Source organism: Babylonia areolata, chromosome 18, assembly GCF_041734735.1.
Source record: "Babylonia areolata isolate BAREFJ2019XMU chromosome 18, ASM4173473v1, whole genome shotgun sequence".
In the NCBI taxonomy this organism is placed as follows: Eukaryota; Metazoa; Mollusca; class Gastropoda; order Neogastropoda; family Buccinidae; genus Babylonia; species Babylonia areolata.
The window spans coordinates 50,481,030-50,491,029 of record NC_134893.1 but is presented as its reverse complement, the minus strand read 5'-3'; the positions used below and the strand labels follow the sequence as shown (position 1 = coordinate 50,491,029).

Sequence of the window (10,000 nt, the reverse complement as noted above, 5' to 3'; positions counted from 1 at the left end):
TCGTTGGTCTAGTGGTATGATTCTCGCTTTGGGTGCGAGAGGCCCCGGGTTCGAATCCCGGACGAGCCCAACTTTTTGTTTTGACAGCACGAAGTTTGTTTGTTTTGTTTTTTTCATTGAAGCTCTGCATTCTGTGCTTTTCGGTATTCACCCAGAGGTACTCAGACAGGAAGACATAGTAATTTGGAGGAAACGATAAACCGATGTTCCGTGTGTAAAATGCACTTAGCCCACGTAAAAGAACACACGACACCAAGAGAGTTGTCCTCGGCAAAATTCCGCAGAAAAATCCGCTTTGATAGTAAAACAAATACATTTGCAGACAGAATAAAGAGAGGGAGAGGGGGGAGGGGGATGCTGCTGTACAGCGAGAGCAGCTCAAATTTCATACAGAGAAATATGTTGTGACTTGTGACCAAAACAAACAAACAAACAAAAACAGCAAAAAGCAAAACAAAACAATGCACCACAATACAATACAATACAATACAATACTGTTTCGGTTTCAGTTTCTCAGGGAAGCGTCATTGCGTTCGAACAAGTCCATAAACGCTCTACCATATAAGTTAGGCAGATGACTGACAGCAGTAAAACCAAACACGCTGGTCAGGCTTTGAGTGCATGCATAATATGTTAGTTACGTATCAGTCAGAGTGGATTTCTTCCACAAAATTCTGCCAGAGGATAACATTTTTGTTGCCATGGGTCCCTTTTCAGTGTGCCTGGTGCGTACTTCATTCTGGGACCTCGGTGTAAAGTGTCATCCGAATGACTAGTCGCTCAGGTTGATTTTCCAGTCAAACTCAGGACAAAGGGCGAGAGCGAGAATCGAACCCAGTCCCTCAACCTCACTGACACTGCATTGGCAGATACGCGTTTTAAGCACAACACACCATGACACAATACAATACAGTACAATACAGTGCTATACAATACAACACAATGAACATTTGACAAGCCTGTGGAAGAGCATCGCACTTTGAGCAAACAGACTCCAAACGCGGGATGCTGAAGGGCGCTGATGACTGTGATCGGTTTGTTGAAGGATGGTTCCTGCTTTATTTTTGTCTTTGTACAAAATACAGAAACAATTTGGAGTTTCATGTTCATCCTACTGCTGTTCACAATCAAACCTTCCTTAACTCACTCAGTACGGCCAGTCCTCTCTTCTCCTCTACACAGACTCCTCGGATGTCCAGTGGGTGTCTGAATGACCCAACCTTTAGCTTCCGTCGTAAGAATTGTGGTATTCTTTATCAACATTCACCTCTTCAGTATAAGAGGCTTCCTCTTGCAATATTTTGATGATGGTAATTGGGGTTGAAACGCTGTTAACGTTTGTCTCTTTCGCCGTTCATATGGAGAGAGTTAAAGCAAACATTAAAAACTACAAATGGGAAACGTTTTTAAAACAAACAAACAAACAAAGAAAAAAAAAACCAAAAAAAAAACCCAGCAACAACAACAGTGGGTTGTAAACTTTCTCTATTTGCAATTTCTATTGACTCAGTATTTATCTATCATTTTATCATCGTACCATATATCAAAAAGTTGTCAGCTACGAGCACAACCCTTAACTGCCCTCCACCCACACCCCATAAAACAGCTTTTAACTTTCCTTTTTACGCTGTGTCTCTCTCTTCCTATATAATTATTTCAACTACATCGGTTTTTTTCTGATCATTGTTGTTCCCGTCGTAGATGGTGATGATGATACATGACAGTTCTAGGGTTGTTTTTTTGTTTATTTGTTTTTTTTTCCTTAAAGGGAAACCTGTGTTCAACTATTTTTCTCAACCGCTTGCAAGTCACCTCATTGATCCCGAACAGCTGGCTTTCAATTCAAAACGAGGCCAACAAGGAGTTTCCCCCTACACAAATCAATGTAATATAGCTTTTTATTGCGAAATAGCTGAAGGAAGGATAGAACGTCTCGTATGTCTAGTGGTATGATTCTCGCTTTGGGTGCGAGAGGCCCCGGGTTCGAATCCCGGACGAGCCCTTATTTTTTGTCTTTTGACAGTACAAAGTTTGTTTATTTTTCATTGAAGCTCTGCATTCTGTTTTTCTCGGTATTCACCCAGAGCTACACAGACAGGAAGGAATGGTAACTGAAAGGAAAACCGATGTCCCGTGTGTAACATGCACTTAGCCCACGTAAAAGAACACACGGCAACAAGAGAGTTGCCCTCAGCAAATTCCTGATTTAAATCTACTTTGATAGTAAAATAAATACATTTCTATACAGAATAAAGGAAAAAAAATGGGAGGGGTCGCTATAGTGCTCTCTCCGTAGAGAGCAGCTCGAATTTCATACAGAAAATCTGTTGTGTCAAAGTAATACAATGCATCGCAATACAATACGGTCTCGGTTTCAGTTTCTCAAGGAAACGTCATTACGTTCGGATAAATCCATATAATTATGCTCTGCCATATCTCCTAGGCAGATACCTGACAACAGCAAAATCCCATTGCGCTATTCACGCCTTGAGTGTACGCACATTTATTTATGTATCTGTGTATTTCTTTGCCAGAGGATAACACTTTTCGCTGTACACGTGAACCTCGTTATATAGTGTCATTCGAATGACTCGGCGCTCAGGTTGATTTTCCGGTCAAACTTACCTTAACTCTCTCCATACGAAGGGCGAAAGAGACGACGTTAACAGCGTTTCACCCCAATTACCATCATCAAAATATTGCAAGCGGAAGGCTCTTATACTGAAGAGGTGAATGTTGACAAAGAATACCACAATTCTGACGACGGAAGCTAAAGGTTGGGCCATTCAGACACCCACTGGACATCCCAGGGGTCTGTGTAGAGGAGAAGAGAGGACTGGTCGTACTGAGTGAGTTAAAAGGTGAAAACGGGAAACGAACCCAGTCCCCCACCCTCACTGACACTGCATTGGCAGATAAACGTTGTAAACATTCTACCACCTTTCTTCTGGTAAAAATCAACAAGACATGACACGATACAATACAATGAACACTTGACAAGTTCATAAATAACCTTCTTTAAAGTAAACATTAAAAGCTACAAACGGAGAATGTTTATTCAAAAAGATAATAATAGAAATGTAACTGAAAAACTGTGGGTTGTAAAGTTCTCCGTTTGTAATTTCTATAGGCTCCGCCAGCAGTCATATTTCATTTTATCGGTGTGCCACCTATCAAAAAAGTTACCAACTACGAGACAACGCTCAAACCGCCCTCCACCCACACCCCATAACACCTTTATCTTTGCTTTTACGCTGCGCTATCTCTTTCTTCCTATATAACTATTTCAAATACATCGGTGTTGTTGTTTTTTTCTGGTTATTATTATTGACGTTGTAGATGGTGATGATGATACATGACAATTCTAGGGTTTTGTTTTCTTAAAGGAAAACCTGTGTGCAACTATTTTTCTCAACCGCTTACAAGTCACCTCATTGATCCCGAACAGCTGGCTGTCAATTCAAAACGAGGCCAACAAGGAGTTTCCCCCCCGACACAAATCAGTGTAATACAGCTTTTTATTGCAAAATAGCTGAAGGAAGGATAGAACGGCTCGTTGGTCTAGTGGTATGATTCTCGCTTTGGGTGCGAGAGGCCCCGGGTTCGAATCCCGGACGAGCCCTTACTTTTTGTGTTTTGACAACACAAAGTTTTCTGTTGAAGCTCTTCATTCTGTGTTTTTCGGTATTCACCCAGAGGTACACAGACAGGAATGCGTGGTAAATGGGAGGAAACGATAAACCGTGTGTAGTATGCACTTAGCCCATGTAAAAGAACACACGGCAACAAGAGAGTTGTCCTCGGCAAAATTCCGGATTTACACCTACTTTGATAGTAAAATAAATACATTCCTATACAGAATAAAGGGGAAAAAAACGGGAGGGGTCGGTATAGTGCTCTCTCCGTAGAGAGCAGCTCGAATTTCACACAGAAAATACAATGCATCGCAATACAATACGGTCTCGGTTTCAGTTTCTCAAGGAAACGTCATAGCGTTCGGATAAATCCATATCATTATGCTCTGCCATATCTGCTCGGCAGATACCTGACAGCAGTAGAATCCCATTGCGCTAGTCATGCCTTGAGTGCATGCATATACATATATTTATGTACCAATCAGAGTGTATTTTCTGTGAAGAGTTTTGCCAGATGACAACACGTTTGTTGCCATGGGTCTTTTGTTTCTGTGCGCCTAGTGCGCACTTCACACGGGGACCTCGTTGTAAAGTGTCGTCCGAATGACAATACGCTCACGTTGATTTTCCAGCCAAGGGGCGAGAGCCAGAATCGAACCCAGTCCCTCAACCTAACTGACAATGCATTGACAGATACACGTTTTAAGCACAACACACCATGGCACAATATAATACAGTGGAATACAATGCAATACAACACAATGAACATGTGACAAGCCTGCAAAAGAACACCGCACTTTGACCAAACAGCCTACAAATGCAGGATGCTGAAGTGAGCTGATGACTGTGATTGGTTTGTTAGAGGATGTTTCCTGCTTTATTTTTGTGTTTTGTACAAAAGGCAGGAACAATGTGGAGTTTCATGTTCCTCCTACTGCTGTTCAGAAACAAACCTCCTTAAAGCAAACATTGAAAACTACAAATGGAAAACGTTTATTAAAAAAAAAAAAACAATAACAACAACAACAACAACTGTCGGTTGTAAATTTTCTCCATTTTTAATTTGTATAGACTCAGTATTTATCTTTTATTTTATCATCCTACCATTTATCAAAAAGTTATCAATTTCGATACAACCCTCAGACCGCCCTCCCGTTCCCCATAACGCCTTTCTCTTTCTTTATATGCTATGTCTCTCTCTTGCTATATTATTGATTCAACGACATCGTTTTTGGGGGGTTTTAAAAAAAAATATTATTGTTGTCCTCGTCGTATATGGTGATGATGATAGGTGACAGTTTTAGTTGTTGTTTTTTTCTTAAGGGAAAACCTGTGTGCAACTATTTTTCTCAACCGCTTACAAGTTACCTCATTAATCCCGAACAGCTGGCTTTCAATTCAAAACGAGGCCAACAAGGAGTTTCCCCCTACACAAATCAATGCATAGCTTTTTATAGCAAAATAGATTAAGGCAGGATAGAACGTCTCGTATGTCTAGTGGTATGATTCTCGCTTTGGGTGCGAGAGGCCCCGGGTTCGAATCCCGGACGAGCCCTTACTTTTTGTCTTTTGACAACACAAAGTTTTCTGTTGAAGCTCTTCATTCTGTGTTTTTCGGTATTCACCCAGAGGTACACAGACAGGAATGCGTAGTTAATTGGGAGGAAACGATAAACCAATGTTCCGTGTGTAGTATGCACTTAGCCCATGTAAAAGAACACACGACAAGAGAGTTGTCCTCGGCAAAATTCCGGATTTACATCTACTTTGATAGTAGACAATGGGAGGGGTCGGAATAGTGCTCTCCCCGTAGAGAGCAGCTCGAATTTCACACAGAAAATCTGTTGTGACAAAGTAATACAATGCATCGCAATACAATACGGTCTCAGTTTCAGTTTCTCAAGGAAACGGCATTGCGTTCGGATAAATCCATATAATTATGCTCTGCCATATCTGCTCGGCAGATGCCTGACAGCAGTAAAACCCCATTGCTCTAGTCATGTCTTAAGTGCATGCATATATATATATATGTATGTATGTATGTATGTATGTATGTCTGTATGTATCAATCAAAGTGTATTTCCTATGAAGAGTTTTGCCAGATGATAACACGTTTGTTGCCATGGGTCATTTTTTCTGTGCGCCTAGTGCGTGCTTCACACGGGGACCTCGTTGTAAAGTGTCATCCGAATGACTAGACGCTCACTTTGATTTTCCAGTCAAAAGGGCGAGAGCGAGAATCGAACCCAGTCTCTCAACCTCATTGACACTGCACTGACAGATACACGTTTTAAGCACAACACACCATGGCACAATACAATACAATACAGTGGAATACAATGCAATACAACACATTTAACATGTGACAAGACTGCGAAATAACATCGCACTTTGACCAAACATCCTCCAAATGCGGGATGCTGAAGTAAGCTGATGACTGTGATTGGTTTGTTAGAGGATGTTTCCTGCTTTTATTTTTGTGACTTGTACAAAAAGCAGAAACAGTTTGGAGTTTCATGTTCATCCTACTGCTGTTCACAAACAAACCTTTCTTAAAGCAAACATTAAAAACTACAAACGGAAAACGTTTAAAAAAAACAAAACAAAAACAAAAAAAACAACAAAAACAACAACAGCAGCAACAACTGTGGGTTGTAAACTTTCTCTATTTGTTATTTCTATAGACTCAGTATTCATCTATCATTTTATCATCGTACCATATATCAAAAAGTTGTCAGCTACGAGCACAACCCTCAACCGCCCTCCACCTACACCCCATAAAGCAGGCCTTTATCTTTCCTTTTTACGCTGTGTCTCTCTCTTCCTATATAATTATTTCAAATACATCGGTTTCTTTCTTATTATTGTTCCCGTCGTAGATGGTGATGATGATACATGACAGTTCTAGTGTGGGTTTTTTTTCTTAACGGAAAACCTGTGTGCATCTATTTTTCTCAACCGCTTACAAGTCACGTCATTGATCCCGAACAGCTGGCTTTCAATTCAAAACGAGGCCAACAAGGAGTTTCTCCCGACACAAATCAATGTAATATAGCTTTTTATAGCAAAATAGATGAAGGAAGAATAGAACGGCTCGTTGGTCTAGTGGTATGATTCTCGCTTTGGGTGCGAGAGGCCCCGGGTTCGAATCCCGGACGAGCCCTTACGTTTTTGTTTTGACAACACAAAGTTTTCTGTTGAAGCTCTGCATTCTGTGTTTTTCGGTATTCACCCAGAGGTACACAGACAGGAATGCGTGGTAAATGGGAGGAAACGATAAACCAATGTTCCGTGTGTAGTATGCACTTAGCCCATGTAAAAGTACACACAGCAACAAGAGTTGTCCACGGCAAAATTCCGGATTTACACCTACTTTGATAGTAAAATAAATACATTCCTATACAGAATAAAGGAGAAAAAAGAAAAAAAATGGGAGGGGTCGGTATAGTGCTCTCTCCGTAGAGAGCAGCTCGAATTTCATACAGAAAATACAATGCATCGCAATACAATACGGTCTCGGTTTCACTTTCTCAAGGAAACGTCACTGCATTCGGATAAATCCGTATCATTATGCTCTGCCATATCTGCTCGGCAGATACTTGACAGCAGTTGAATCCCATTGCGCTAGTCATGCCTTGAGTGCATGCATATATATATTTATGTACCAATCAGAGTGTATTTCCTGTGAAGAGTTTTGCCAGATGACAACACATTTGTTGCCATGGGTCATTTTTCTGTGCGCCTAGTGCGTGCATCTCACGGGGACCTCGTTGTAAAGTGTCGTCCGAATGAGTATACGCTCACGTTGATTTTCCAGTCAAAGGGCGAGAGCGACAATCGAACCCAGTCCCTCAGCCTCACTGACAATGTATTGACAGATACACGTTTTAAGCACAACACGCCATGGCACAATACAATACAGTGGAATACAATGCAATACAACACAATGAACATTTCACGAGCCTGCAAAAGAACATCGCACTTTGAGCAAATAGACTCCAAATGCGGGATGCTGAAGTGAGCTGACGACTGTGATTGGTTTTTTAGAGGATGTTTCCTGCTTTATTTTTGTGTTTTGTACAAAATGGAGGAACAATTTGCTGTTTCATGTTCATCCTACTGCTGTTCAGAAACAAACCTCCTTAAAGCAAACATTAAAAACTACAACGGAAAACGTTTATTAAAAAAAAAAAAAAAAGAAAAGAAAGAAAACAACAAAAACTGTTGGTTGTAAATTTTCTCCATTTTTAATTTGTATAGACTCAGTATTCATCTTTCATTTTATCATCCTACCATATATTAAAAAGTTATCAATTTCGAGACAACCTTCAAACCGCCCTCCCGTTCCCCATAACCCCTTTCTCTTTCTTTTTATGCTATGTCTCTCTCTTGCTATATTATTGATTCAACTACATCGTTTTTGGGTTTTTTTGTTTGTTTGTTTTTTGTTTTGTTTTTGTTTTGTTGTTGTTGTTGTTGTTTATTGTTGTTCTCGTCGCAGATAGTGATGATGATAGGTGACAGTTCTAGATCTTTTTTTCTTAACGGAAAACTTGTGTGCAACTATTTTTCTCAACAACTTACAAGTCACCTCATTGATCCCGAACAGCTGGTTTTCAATTCAAAACGAGGCCAACTGGGCCAAACACAAATCAATGTAATATAGCTTTTTATTGCAAAATAGCTGAAGGACGGGTAGCATGGCTCGTTGGTCTAGTGGTATGATTCTCGCTTTGGGTGCGAGAGGCCCCGGGTTCGAATCCCGGACGAGCCCTTAATTTTTGTTTTTGTTTTGACAACACAAAGTTTTCAGTTGAAGCTCCGCATTCTGTCTTTTTTCGGTCCTCAAACAGAGGTACACAGACAGGAAAAAAAAAAAAGTAATACAATGCATCGCAATACAATGCGGTTTCACTTTCATTTTTTCAAGGAATGTCACTGCGTTCGAATAAATCCATATATGCTCTGTCATATTTGCTACTGCAGCAAACCTCATCGCGCTAGTTAGCCTTGAGTGCATGCGTATATATTTGTGTATCAATCAGAGTGTATTACTTCTGAAGAGTTTTGCCAGAGAACACCACGTTTGTTGCCATGGGTCCTCTTTCAGTGCGCCAAGTGCGTGCTGCACTCTTTCTTTAACCCTCTGTCTTCCTTTTCTTATTACTTCATTTGGCTTTTCTCGTTCTCGATATTTGTTTGTTTTGTTTGTTAGTGTGTATTTGTTTGTTTAGATTTTTCTATGCCTTAGGACTGGGTGGAGAAAGCATGTAAATAGTTTATCTCAGTTCCCTGGTTAAGTAAGATTTCGTTTTATTTTGTTTCGTTTCTTCCTGTAAACTGCAGTCACATCGCTGTGTTTCCTCCTGATCATTGTTTATATGTCGTCATTGGTGATTGTAAGAGTTGGCCGTGCTACCACGGTTGTTGTTGCTAGTAAGAGAAATTGTTTTTTCATGTCTGTTTTTGAAAACACTGCTTATCTGTTTTTAATCCGCTTTCGCCATGCCTCATTGATCATGAGCAGCTGACCCGACAAACACTTTCTGTTCAAAACGAGGCCAACAGGAAGTTCGACAGCAAAGAAAAAGTCGATGTGTTATAACTTTTATTTTAAAATTGCAAAACAGCTCAAGGAAGAACAGAGCGGCTCGTTGGTCTAGTGGTATGATTCTCGCTTTGGGTGCGAGAGGCCCCGGGTTCGAATCCCGGACGAGCCCAATTTTTTTTTTTTTTTTTCAGTTTTTGACAGCACACATTTGTTTGTTGTTTTTTTTGCCATGGAAAGTTCTGGTTGTCTTTAACAACGAAAAAATTGCCAACAAAGATTGCTTGCTGGATCACGAAAGTGTTTATCAATAATTTTTTGTTCAATTTCGACGCAAGTTGTCAAGTTTCTGGCCTTGACAACATACCTTGCACTTGCTCAATGATGAGTAAACCTACAACCATGAGATTTTGCATGATTGTTGACTTACTTGTGTAAACAATTATTATTATTAGTAGTAGTAGTTCTTTTTTTTTAATGTATTTATCTTCTTATTTTTTTTCAAGGCCTGACTAAGCGCGTTGGGTTACGCTGGTCAGGCATCTGCTTGGCAGATGTGGTGTAGCGTATATGGATTTGTCCGAACGCAGTGACGCCTCCTTGAGCTACTGAATACTGAATACTCTCTCTCTCTCTCTCTCTCTCTCTCTCTCGTCTGTCTTTCTTTCTGTCTTTCTTATCTTTGGCTATGGAATTGTATGGCTACGCCAGGGCATCGGGTGTAAGTCCAGTTTAATTGCTGAATTCAAAGACAGACTTATTTCATGCAGCAAGCAAAACTGGCATTCGGAGACTGAGAGTGATGATAAATATAGAT

General features: G+C 40.4%; 1 protein-coding gene and 5 non-coding genes across 6 annotated transcripts in view; 5 read left to right on the top strand and 1 right to left on the bottom strand.

The window, feature by feature from the left end:
* Trnap-ugg (transfer RNA proline (anticodon UGG)) overlaps positions 1-69 on the top strand; it is a 72-nt gene extending 3 nt beyond the window's left edge. The window contains exon 1 of the tRNA in view: positions 1-69. This exon is cut by the window's left edge and continues 3 nt beyond it. This is a non-coding gene — a tRNA (tRNA-Pro).
* LOC143292273 (speract receptor-like) overlaps positions 1-10,000 on the bottom strand; it is a 434,645-nt gene that overhangs the window by 147,557 nt on the left and 277,088 nt on the right. The gene's annotated exons all lie outside the window — the stretch shown is intronic.
* Positions 3,551-3,622, top strand: Trnap-ugg (transfer RNA proline (anticodon UGG)). The gene has a single exon. It is a non-coding gene; the product is annotated as a tRNA-Pro (tRNA).
* Trnap-ugg (transfer RNA proline (anticodon UGG)) lies at positions 6,727-6,798 on the top strand. The gene has a single exon. It is a non-coding gene; the product is annotated as a tRNA-Pro (tRNA).
* Positions 8,338-8,409, top strand: Trnap-ugg (transfer RNA proline (anticodon UGG)). Its single transcript has one exon. It is a non-coding gene; the product is annotated as a tRNA-Pro (tRNA).
* Trnap-ugg (transfer RNA proline (anticodon UGG)) lies at positions 9,284-9,355 on the top strand. The gene has a single exon. It is a non-coding gene; the product is annotated as a tRNA-Pro (tRNA).